Raw genomic sequence first — 12,340 nt, 5'->3', positions numbered from 1 at the left:
GGAAAAATCCTATTGGCTGATGCAGTCAGCCAATAGGATTTAAGTTCAATCCGATTGGCTGATCCAATCAGCCAATAGGATTGAGCTTGCATTCTATTGTCTCTTCCAATCAGCCAATAGAATGTGAGGTCAATCCTATTGGCTGATTGCATCAGCCAATAGGATTTTTCCTACCTTAATTCTGATTGGCTGATAGGATTCTATCAGCCAATCGGAATTCAAGGGACGCCATCTTGGATGACGTTACTTAAAGGACCAGTCATTCAGTCGTCGGCCGTCGGATGAAGAGGATGCTCCACGTCAGATGTCTTGACGATGGACCCGCTTCGCTCCGGAAGGATGAAGATAGAAGATGCCACCTGAAGATGCCACTTGGAGGACCTCTTCTGCCCGGATCGGATGAAGACTTCTGCCCCTCTGGAGGTCCACTTGTGCCCGGCTGGGTGAAGACGTCTCAAGGTAGGGCGATCTTCAAGGGGCTAGTGTTAGTTTTTTTTAAGGGGGGATTGGGTGGGTTTTAGAGTAGGGTTGGATGTGTGGGTGGTGGGTTTTAATGTTGGGGGGGTATTGTATTTTTTTTACAGGTGAAAGAGCTGATTACTTTGGGGCAATGCCCCGCAAAAAGCCCTTTTAAGGGCTATTTGTAATTTAGTATAGGGTAAGGAATTTTATTATTTTGGGGGCCTTTTTTATTTTATTAGGGGGATTAGATTAGGTGTAATTAGTTTAAAATTCTTGTAATTCTTTTTTTATTTTCTGTAATTTAGTGGGGTTTTTTTTGTAATTTAGTTTATTTAATTTAATTGTAATTAATTGTAGATAGTTTATGTAATTAGTTTAATTATAGTGTAGTGTTAGGTGTAATTGTAATTTAGGTTAGGATTTATTTTACAGGTAAATTTGTACTTATTTTAACTAGGAAGTTATTAAATAGTTAATAACTATTTAATAACTATTGTACCTAGTTAAAATAAATACAAAGTTGCCTGTAAAATAAATATAAATCCTAAACTAGCTACACTGTAACTATTAGTTATATTGTAGCTATCTTAGGGTTTATTTTATAGGTAAGTATTTAGTTTTAAATAGGATTAATTTATTTAATAGTAGTAAATTTATTTTGTTTTATTTAAATTATATTTAAGTTAGGGGATGTTAGGGTTAGACTTAGGTTTAGGGGTTAATAAATTTAATATAGTAGCAGCGACGTTGGCGGCGGCAGATTAGGGGTTAATAAATGTATCATAGTTGCGACGACATTGGGGGGGCAGATTAGGGGTTAATAAGTATAATGTAGGTGTCTGCGATGTTGGGGGCGGCAGATTAGGTGTTCATAAGTATAATGTAGGTGGCGGCGGTGTCCGGAGTGGCAGATTAGGGGTTAATAATATTATGTAGGTGTCGGCGATGTCGAGGGTGGCAGATTAGGGGTTAATAAGTGTAAGATTAGGGGTGTTTAGACTCGGGGTTCATGTTAGGTTGTTAGGTGCAGACATAAAATGTATTTCCCCATAGGAAACAATGGGGCTGCGTTAGGAGCTGAACGCTGCTTTTTTGCAGGTGTTAGTTTATTTTCAGCCAGCTCAGTCACATTGTTTCCTATGGGGAAATCGTGCACGAGCACGTTTTGCCAGCTTACCGCTACCGTAAGCAATGCTGGTATTGAGGTGAGATGTGGAGCTAAATTTTGCTCAATGCTCACTTTTCTGAGGCTAACGCCAGCTTGCAGAAAACTCATAATACCAGCGATGTCTTAAGTGAGCGGTAAGAAAAAAAGGAGCGTTAGCAACGCACCCCTGTTACTGCAAAACTCGTAATCTCGCCGTAAGCTAGCTACAATATAACAAATAGTTACATTGTAGCTAGCTTAGGGTTTATTTTTATTTTACAGGCAAGTTTGTATTTATTTTAACTAGATAGAATAGTTACTAAATAGTTATTAACTATTTACTAACTACCTAGCTAAAATAAATACAAATTTGCCTGTAAAATAAAACCTAACCTAAGTTACACTAACACCTAACCTTACACTACAATTAAATAAATTACCTAAATTAAATACAATTAACTAAATTAAATACAATTAGCTAAATTACAAAGAAAACAAAACACTAAATTACAGAAAATAAAAAACAAATTACAAGATCTTTAAACTAATTACACCTAATCTAATAGCCCTATCAAAATAAAAAAGCCCACCCAAATTAAAAAAAACCTAGCCTAAACTAAACTACCAATAGCCCTTAAAAGGGCCTTTTGCGGGGCATTGCCCCAAAGAGATCAGCTCTTTTACCTGAAAATAAAAATACAAACAACCCACCCAACAGTAAAACCCACCACCCACACATCCAACCCCCCAAATAAAAACCTAACTGAAAAATCTATGCTCCCCATTGCCCTGAAAACGGCATTTGGATGAGCATTGCGCTTAAAAGGGCATTTAGCTCTATTGTGGTCCAAAGCCCTAACCTAAAAATAAAACCCACCCATCTGGATGAAGATAGAAGATGCTGTCTGGATGAAGACTTCTGCCCATCTGGAGGACCACTTCTCCCGAGTTGGATGAAGACTTCTCCCGGCTTCGTTGAGGACTTCTTGCCGCTTCAATGAGGACTTCTCCTGGCTTCATTGAGGATGGATGTCGGATCTTCAAAACTGTAAGTGGATCTTCAGGGGGTTAGTGTTAGGTTTTTTTAAGGGTTTATTGGGTGGGTTTTATTTTTAGGTTAGGGCTTTGGGCAGCAATAGAGCTAAATGCCCTTTTAAGGGCAATGCCCATCCAAATGCCCTTTTCAGGGCAATGGGGAGTTTAGGTTTTTTTAGTTAGAGTTTTATTTGGGGGGTTGGTTGTGTGGGTGGTGGGTTTTACTGTTGGGGGGGTTGTTTGTATTTTTTTTTTAAGTTAAAAGAGCTGATTTCTTTAGGGCAATGCCCTGCAAAAGGCCCTTTTAAGGGCTATTGGTAGTTTAGTTTAGGCTAGTGTTTTTTTTTATTTTGGGTGGGCTTTTTTTATTTTGATAGGGCTATTAGATTAGGTGTAATTAGTTTAAAGATCTTGTAATTTGTTTTTTATTTTCCGTAATTTAGTGTTTTTTTTTTTTTTTAAATTTAGCTAATTGTATTTAATTTAGTTAATTGTATTTAATTTAGGTAATTTATTTAATTGTAGTGTGGTGTTAGATGTTACTGTAACTTAGGTTAGGTTTTATTTTACAGGTACATTTGAATTTATTTTAGCTAGGTAGTTAGTAAATCGCAAGGCGGCAGTACTGCGGTTTAGGGTTTAATATGTTTAGTATAGTGGTGGCGATGTTGGGAGCGGCAGATTAGGGGTTAATTTTATTTTAGTGTTTGCGATGCAGGAGGGCCTCGGTTTAGGGGTTAATAGGTAGTTTATGGGTGTAGTTTATGGGTGCTAAAGCGTTATAGTGTAAAACTCATAACTACTGACTTTAAAATGCGGTACGAATCTTGACGGGATAGGGTGTATCGCTCACTTTTTGGCCTCCCAGGACAAGCTCATAATACCGGCGCTATGGAAGTCCCATAGAAAAAGACTATGCGCAATTTGCGTAAGTTGATTTGCGGTAAGGCCAAAAAGTGTGCGGTGCCCCTAAACCTGCAAGACTCATAACTTATGAGGCTTAACGCTGCTTTTTTACTCATAACGCAAGACTCATAATCTAGCTGTATATTAGCTGTATAAATATTAAAGATACAAGTGTAATTGTTTAGTTTTTATAAAATAGTCAAGTTTCTATAAAGTAATGAGCGCTGTCTTGTTTAACTAGTTTTCTATTTAGTGCTGTCTTCTGCCAAGAACAATTAGGGTCAGATATAGAACAGGGTTTGTGCACACAAAGCTCCATGGAAACCCTGTTAGATTATTTGATGTTGCATACAGCATAGTTTGGACACTCTCTATTGCCAGTTTTATATCTCTCGCTAATTGTTCTCAGCAGGAGAGGGAAATAACGGGAAATGTTCAAACATGGCGTTGCCCATTACTTTATAGAATCGTACTGAAATGTACAAAACCAACACATTTTAGGGTTAAAAGGGGGCAAAAGAAATAATGAAAATGTATGCAAAGTTTTTTTTTTCTATAAATAAATTTAAAATACATTAATAAATGTAGGGTTTTAAAAAATAAAAATAAATGTAATATTTACCCTTCAAAAAACTTTTTTTTTTTTACTTTTAACAACTGCTCCATCTGCCACTGTATCCTGCCCTCCAAATATGCTCTGGCACAGTATTAACACTGGGTTACTTGAAAACACACACAAATATAAGTCCTTTTTATACATGTGTAGTATATAGCAAAAGATCTGTATCTAAAATAAATGCTTACAATAATTAACGCTGTTATCTTGTTGTTACAATTGACAAGATATTACTAATCAAGAGCAGTGTGGAGATACAACTAGGGTTGCCACCTCAGCCATGTTTTCCTGGACACTTATGAGTTACGCATGCTGCAGGGTGTGCAGGGAGGATCATGAATAGTGCTGTTCAGGGTCACTATTTGTGTGCTGTCCAGGTGCGCAGTGCATGTTCCCTTCTCTGCACCCTAGATTACAAGGGGAGCACAAAAATACTCACTAGAGTGCAATCCTTACTGCTTCCATTTTTGTGCTCACTTTGTCCAGTTATTTTTTATCGTGCTAGCCTGCATTTGCATGTCAGATAGTGCAGGCACATTAATTCCCCCACATAATATAGACTTCTATGGGGACAAGCAGTAACATTTATTTTGGATAATGCTTGAGTGCTAAGCAGATGAAGTGCAAAAAATCTGCTCAAGTACTGTACTATTTCAATGAAACAGGCATAAAATACTTCACACATACACACATACATATACACCTTTGACCCCCTCACCAGTTCCATCACTTGTCATTTACTATATCCCTTCTATCTCAAAAACTTCTTTTAATTAATAATACGTAAAAAGTACTGAGTCTAAATATAACTTAAAGAGACATGAAACCCACACTTTTCTTTCATGATCTGTACAGAGCTTGCAATTTTAAATATTTTTTAAATGTATTTCTGTTATCTAATTTGTTTTGTTATCTTTGAATCCTTTGTTGAAAAGTATGCCTACATAGGCTCAGAAGCTGCTGATTAATGATTGCACATATATGCCTCTTGCCACTGACTTTCAGCTAGCTCTCAATAGTGCATTACTGCTCCTTCATTAAAGGATACCAAAAGAATGAAGAAAATTAGATAAAAGAAGTAAATTGGAAAGTTGTTTAAAATTGTATGACCTGTCTGAATCATGAAAGAAAAAAAAATTGGTTTCATGTCCTTTCAAAAAATTTATTTCAATATGCAAACTAGGAAGTTATAATTGATTACTCAAAAAAGAGTGAAATTTTAAGGAGGTATTTTGGATTGTGCAGAAGGTTTACACTTGCAGAAAAACTTGAAAAAACTCTGGCAAACCTCCAGACTCTTGAGTAAAAAATGTATATACTTTATTGGAGACAAGAATCAAACATAAAAAAGGGTTTAAACGTCTTACGCCTTTCGGCAATAACAGCCTTACTCATAGACATATTAGCTGTATGCCAGCCAGAGCATAAATAGCCCTAAACTAGTTAGCTAATTACGACCTGTTGATAAATTTTAAAGGTACCACTAGCTACAGAATGTATCAATCCTAATACATTCCTTGAGAGAGATTACACATCTTCCTGTTACATACAGTTAAAGCAGTTTACATCTAATCCACTTTTAGATCAAACAATTATACTGTGTCAGATAATACAGAAAACAATCATAGAGAGCCATATACAGTTGTGCTCATAAGTTTACATACCCCGGCAGAATTTATGCCTTGGCCATTTTTCAGAGAAAATGAATGATAACACAAAAACTTTACTTTCACTCATGGTTAGTGTTTGGCTGAAGCCATTTATTATCAATCAACTGTGACAACAGAAACTACCCAAATGACCCTGATCAAAAGTTTACATAGAAAACAGGGAAATGGGGAGGGTGGCGCTGGGGGTAATAAAAAATAAATGTTATTGTATATTAGTAAAACTAGTATAGATTGTCTATATCACCAAATATATACAAATCGTATAGTTGGATGGTGGGATGGCAGAATGTGATCTATATCATTTAATGTATCACTAAATGTTAAATTCTATTTAGGATAATAAACAATAAAAATATGAGATGTGTAATATAAAATATAGAATTCAAGTTTATTACACTATATACATATACTAGATTAGACACCGGTGTCCTAACAAACAATATTAAATAAAAAAGGATAAAAATACAATATAAAATGTGGATAAAAATAACAATAATAAGATATATGTAACAATAATGACTCCTAGTGGGAAAGTACACTGAATATGTCAGTGAATGTAGACCGATATTAAAACAGTATCTCATATTACAAATAATGTCTAATAAGATAATACAATGTCTACCTTAGTTTATGGTAGCTGATTCGTTAGATGGACAAATGTCCACAATTAGTTGGCAGCAGATTTGTTGTAACTTGGGAACAATAAAAACACAGTTTATAGCCTGTAAAACTTTTGATTAAAAGATGGACAATTGATGTAAAATATAAAACCATTTAATAAGATAATACAATGTCTACCTTAGTTTATGGTAGCTGATTCGTTAGATGGACAAATGTCCACAATTAGTTGGCAGCAGATTCGTTGTAACTTGGGAACAATAAAAACACAGTTTATAGCCTGTAAAACTTTTGATTAAAAGATGGACAATTGATGTAAAATTGCTTATATCGTCTTGATTCCTACATAAGAGAATTTTTACTCAGATCTTCAGATGTATTCAAAAGAGTCTTGTTTGAGATGAATGTACTTGTACATATATAGATATCGATGTATTAATTCTGTCCTTTCAAATTTCTAACAGAATATTATTCACTATCATGTTATCAATCATACCTGTTGTTTTCAATATGGGATAAGGTATATGGTGATTCTTATAATGGTGAGCTCCCCAGCGGCTAACCCCTCCGGTAATCATAGGGTTCTGCTCCGCTCCTCCTATAGGCCCCAATGCACTCAGTATGGCTTTTGTTTCCCAGCGTGGGACGGATAGAGATAAAATATCTGTGTTACCTGTATTTCTCAGATGAGGATCAGTGAATTCAAATCCTATCCAGATGAGCTCCCCAACGGCTAACCCCTTTGACAATATGTTACCTGGGGCTCCTCGTATTAGTTCCAATTATTCTGGTGTTACAGAAGGTTGCTGATGTGTGCACACATGTATTCAGGTGAATCCAGTCAGGTGATCTACGCGTTTCGGCGGGTTGCCTTTCTCAAGATACCTGACGTGGTTGGAGTCCTCCCATTTATACCCTCATTGATTGACATTTCTTTTGATGTTAACAGCTGTGTTCTAATATTACCAATAGTGTTTCATTTTCTTCATTCGTTCCATCAAGTTAGCATTCTTTTTCAATAGAGGAAACAAATTAATGGCATAGCTAAACCAATTTTATACATTATTTTTAAAAACATAATATATTTTAAATATAGATAAAGTGCTGACTTATTTAGAAAATTTTATAAAATTTTATAAACAACTTATTACTAAAATAACTAAATGTGTTGTTATGTTTTTACACTCTGCTGTATAATGTTTTGAGAGATTTCTGTGAACTATGTGATTTAATTTAATATGTGAAATTAATAAATAATTTTTGAACATATTTGTTCTATAGTGTATTTATTTCTAAAAATTTAAGATAGTATTTTAAAATCGTGAAATTTAAATAGTGAGAAGGAGTGATAATTCTTTTTCAGTTTAAAATATTTGTGTTCATACTCTATACATAAGTTATACTTTTTGTTTCTATATATATAATCTGATTTAGGTCTAGTTCAGAATTGAGACCTTGGGGGTTCAGTGTCTTAAAGGTTTAAATTAATTCTGCTTCTGATTTAAGGAGCTTTTTTTCCAAATTCCCTCCTGGAGTCACTATAGATTTTCTTAATTCCCCAATATTTGAATGCTGTTGTATCATTGTGATGGTGTTCCTTAAAGTGTTTATAAAGGGCAGTGTTGTCTACACCATGTTCAATGCTTAATAGATGTTCTCTAATTCTTGTTCTAAGAAGTCTACTTGTTTGACCAAAATACTGTAAATTGCCTTTACATTTGACTAGATAGATCACATTTTTGTCTGTACATCTGATGACATTTTTTTAATACATCTGATAATTAAAATATGATCAGGGTCATTTGGGTAGTTTCTGTTGTCATTATGATTTAAAAAGAGTAAACACTGTTGATTGGTAATAAATGGCTTCAGCCAAACACTAACCATGAGTGAAAGAAAAGTTTTTGTGTTATCATTCATATTCTCTGAAAAATGGCCAAGAAATCATAAATTCTGCCAGGGTATGTAAACTTATGAGCACAACTGTAGTAGGTTAAGTTAGAACTGCCATAACCAAAAAAAAAAAACATTTTATAATTGATTTTCATCTACTCTACTGATAAATCAAAAAATTAGTCAGGGATATATGACAGAAGAACACACAGACCCAGTACAAACATACTACAGACAAGGTTGTAACTAAGTGTATATGTGCCTATATGTTGTTTAATTTAATTATCTAAGGCTCTATGCCTTTGGAGTAAAGGAGGGCAAGACTGATAGGACGTTGTGGATTCCCCAGACTGGGTTTAATAAGAACACGCAAATATATTCATTGTGTAACAAAAAAAAGGGGGCAAATAAATTAGTTAGTTTACACTTAACTAGCCACTTGTAATATGAGCACAGTAAGGCCTAGATTTGGAGTTTTGCGTTAGAAGGGGTGCGTTAGCTACGCGTGCTTTTTTTTGGCCGCACCTTTTAAATACCGCTGGTATTTAGAGTTCACAGAATGGCTGCATTTTCAGTGCTCCAAAAAGGGAGCGTAGAGCATAATTTACCGCCACTGCAACTCTCAATACCAGCGGTGCTTACGGACGCGCCAGCTTCAAAAACGTGCTCGTGCACGATTCCTCCATAGGAAACAATGGGACAGTTTGAGCTGAAAAAAAACCTAACACCTGCAAAAAAGCAGCGTTCAGCTCCTAACGCAGCCCCATTGTTTCCTATGGGGAAACACTTCCTAAGTCTGCACCTAACACTCTAACATGTACCCCGAGTCTAAACACCCCTAACCTTACACTTATTAACCCCTAATCTGCCGCCCCCGCTATCACTGACCCCTGCATATTATTTTTAACCCCTAATCTGCCGCTCCGTACACCGCCGCAACCTACGTTATCCCTATGTACCCCTAATCTGCTGCCCCTAACACCGCCGACCCCTATATTATATTTATTAACCCCTAATCTGCCCCCCACAACGTCGCCGCAAGCTACCTACAATTATTAACCCCTAATCTGCCGACCGGACCTCACCGCTACTATAATAAAGTTATTAACCCCTAATCTGCCTCCCTCCCGCCTCAATAACCCTATAATAAATAGTATTAACCCCTAATCTGCCCTCCCTAACATCGCCGACACCTAACTTCAATTATTAACCCCTAATCTGCTGACCGGACCTCTCCGCTACTCTAATAAATTTATTAACCCCTAAAGCTAAGTCTAACCTTAACCCTAACACCCCCCTAAGTTAAATATAATTTTATTCTAACGAAATAAATTAACTCTTATTAAATAAATTATTCCTATTTAAAGCTAAATACTTATCTGTAAAATAAATCCTAATATAGCTACAATATAAATTATAATTATATTGTAGCTATTTTAGGATTTATATTTATTTTACAGGCAACTTTGTATTTATTTTAACCAGGTACAATAGCTATTAAATAGTTAATAACTATTTAATAGCTACCTAGTTAAAATAATTACAAAATTACATGTAAAATAAATCCTAACCTAAGTTACAATTAAACCTTACACTACACTATCAATAAATTAATTAAATAAAATACCTACAATTATCTACAACTAAACCTAACACTACACTATCAATAAATTAATTAAATACAATACCTACAAATAAATACAATTAAATAAACTAACTAAAGTACAAAAAATAAAAAAGAACTAAGTTACAAAAAATAAAAAATATTTACAAACAGTAGAAAAATATTACAACAATTTTAAACTAATTACACCTACTCTAAGCCCCCTAATAAAATAACAAAGCCCCCCAAATTCAAAAATGCCCTACCCTATTCTAAAATTAAAATAGAAAAGCTCTTTTACCTTACCAGCCCTTAAAAAGGCCATTTGGGGGGCATGCCCCAAAGAATTCTGCTCTTTTGCCTGGAAAAAAAACATACAATACCCCCCCCCCAACATTACAACCCACATACCCCTAATCTAACCCAAACCCCCCTTAAATAAACCTAACACTAAGCCCCTGAAGATCTTCCTACCTTATCTTCACCACACCAGGTATCAGCGATCGGTCCAGGCTCCGATGTCTTGATCCAAGCCCAACGGGGGGCTGAAGACATCCATCCTCCGGCTGAAGTCTTGATCCAAGTGGGCAGAAGAGGACATCCGGACCGGCAAACATCTTCATCCAGGCAGCATCTTCTATGTTCTTCCATCCGATGATGAGCGGCTGATCTTCAAGACCTCCAGCGACGACTAGACGACGAATGAAGGTTCCTTTAATGGACGTCATCCAAGATTGCGCCCCTCGAATTCCGATTGGCTGATAGGATTCTATCAGCCAATCGGAATTAAGGTAGGAAAATTCTGATTGGCTGATGGAATCAGCCAATCAGATTCAAGTTCAATCCGATTGGCTGATTGGATCAGCCAATTAGATTGAGCTCACATTGTATTGGCTGATCGGAACAGCCAATAGAATGCGAGCTCAATCTGATTGGCTTATTGGATCAGCCAATCGGATTGAACTTGAATCTGATTGGCTGATTCCATCAGCCAATCAGAATTTTCCTACCTTAATTCCGATTGGCTGATAGAATCCTATCAGCCAATCGGAATTCGAGAGACGCCATCTTGGATGACGTCCCTTAAAGGAACCTTCATTCGTCGTCTAGTTGTCGGAAGAAGAGGATGGATCCGCGCTGGAGGTCTTCAAGATGGAGCCGCTCGTCATCGGATGGAAGAACATAGAAGATGCGGCTTGGATGAAGATGTTTGCCGGTCCGGATCTACTCTTCTGCCCGAAGATGGAATTCTTCAGCCGCCGCTTGGATCAAGAATTCAGCCGGAGGATGGACGTCACTCTTCAGCCCCCGCTTGGGCTTGGATCAAGACTTCGGAGGCTCTTCTGGACACATCAGGACCCGGTGTGGTGAAGACAAGGTAGGGAGATCTTCAGGGGCTTAGTGTTAGGTTTATTTAAGGGGGGTTTGGGTAAGATTAGGGGTATGTGGGTGGTGGGTTGTAATTTTGGGGGGGGGGTATTGTATGTTTTTTTTTCCAGGCAAAAGAGCTGAATTCTTTGGGGCATGCCCCGCAAAGGGCCCTTTTAAGGGCTGGTAAGGTAAAAGAGCTTTTCTATTTTAATTTTAGAATAGGGTAGGGCATTTTTTTATTTTGGGGGGCTTTGTTATTTTATTAGGGGGCTTAGAGTAGGTGTAATTAGTTTAAAATTGTTGTAATATTTTTCTAATGTTTGTAAATATTTTTTTATTTTTTGTAACTTAGTTCTTTTTTATTTTTTGTACTTTAGTTAGTTTATTTCATTGTATTTATTTGTAGGTATTGTATTTAATTAATTTATTGATAGTGTAGTGTTAGGTTTAATTGTAGATAATTGTAGGTATTTTATTTAATTAATTTATTGATAGTGTAGTGTTAGGTTTAATTGTAACTTAGGTTAGGATTTATTTTACAGGTAATTTTGTAATTATTTTAACTAGGTAACTATTAAATAGTTATTAACTATTTAATAGCTATTGTACCTGGTTAAAATAATTAAAAAGTTGCCTGTAAAATAAATATTAATCCTAAAATAGCTACAATATAATTATAATTTATATTGTAGCTATATTAGGGTTTATTTTACAGGTAAGTATTTAGCTTTAAATAGGAATAATTTATTTAATAAGAGTTAATTTATTTCGTTAGATTTAAATTATATTTAACTTAGGGGGGTGTTAGTGTTAGGGTTAGACTTAGCTTTAGGGGTTAATACATTTATTAGAGTAGCGGTGAGGTCCGGTCGGCAGATTAAGGGTTAATAAGTGTAGGCAGGTGGAGGCGACATTGGGGGCGGCAGATTAGGGGTTAATAAATATAATATAGGGGTCGGTGGTGTTAGGGGCAGCAGATTAGGGGTACATAGGGATAACGTAGGTGGCGGCGGTGTGCG

The sequence above is a fragment of the Bombina bombina genome, chromosome 1, assembly GCF_027579735.1.
Source record: "Bombina bombina isolate aBomBom1 chromosome 1, aBomBom1.pri, whole genome shotgun sequence".
Classification (NCBI taxonomy): Eukaryota; Metazoa; Chordata; class Amphibia; order Anura; family Bombinatoridae; genus Bombina; species Bombina bombina.
Note: the sequence above shows the minus strand (reverse complement) of the source record.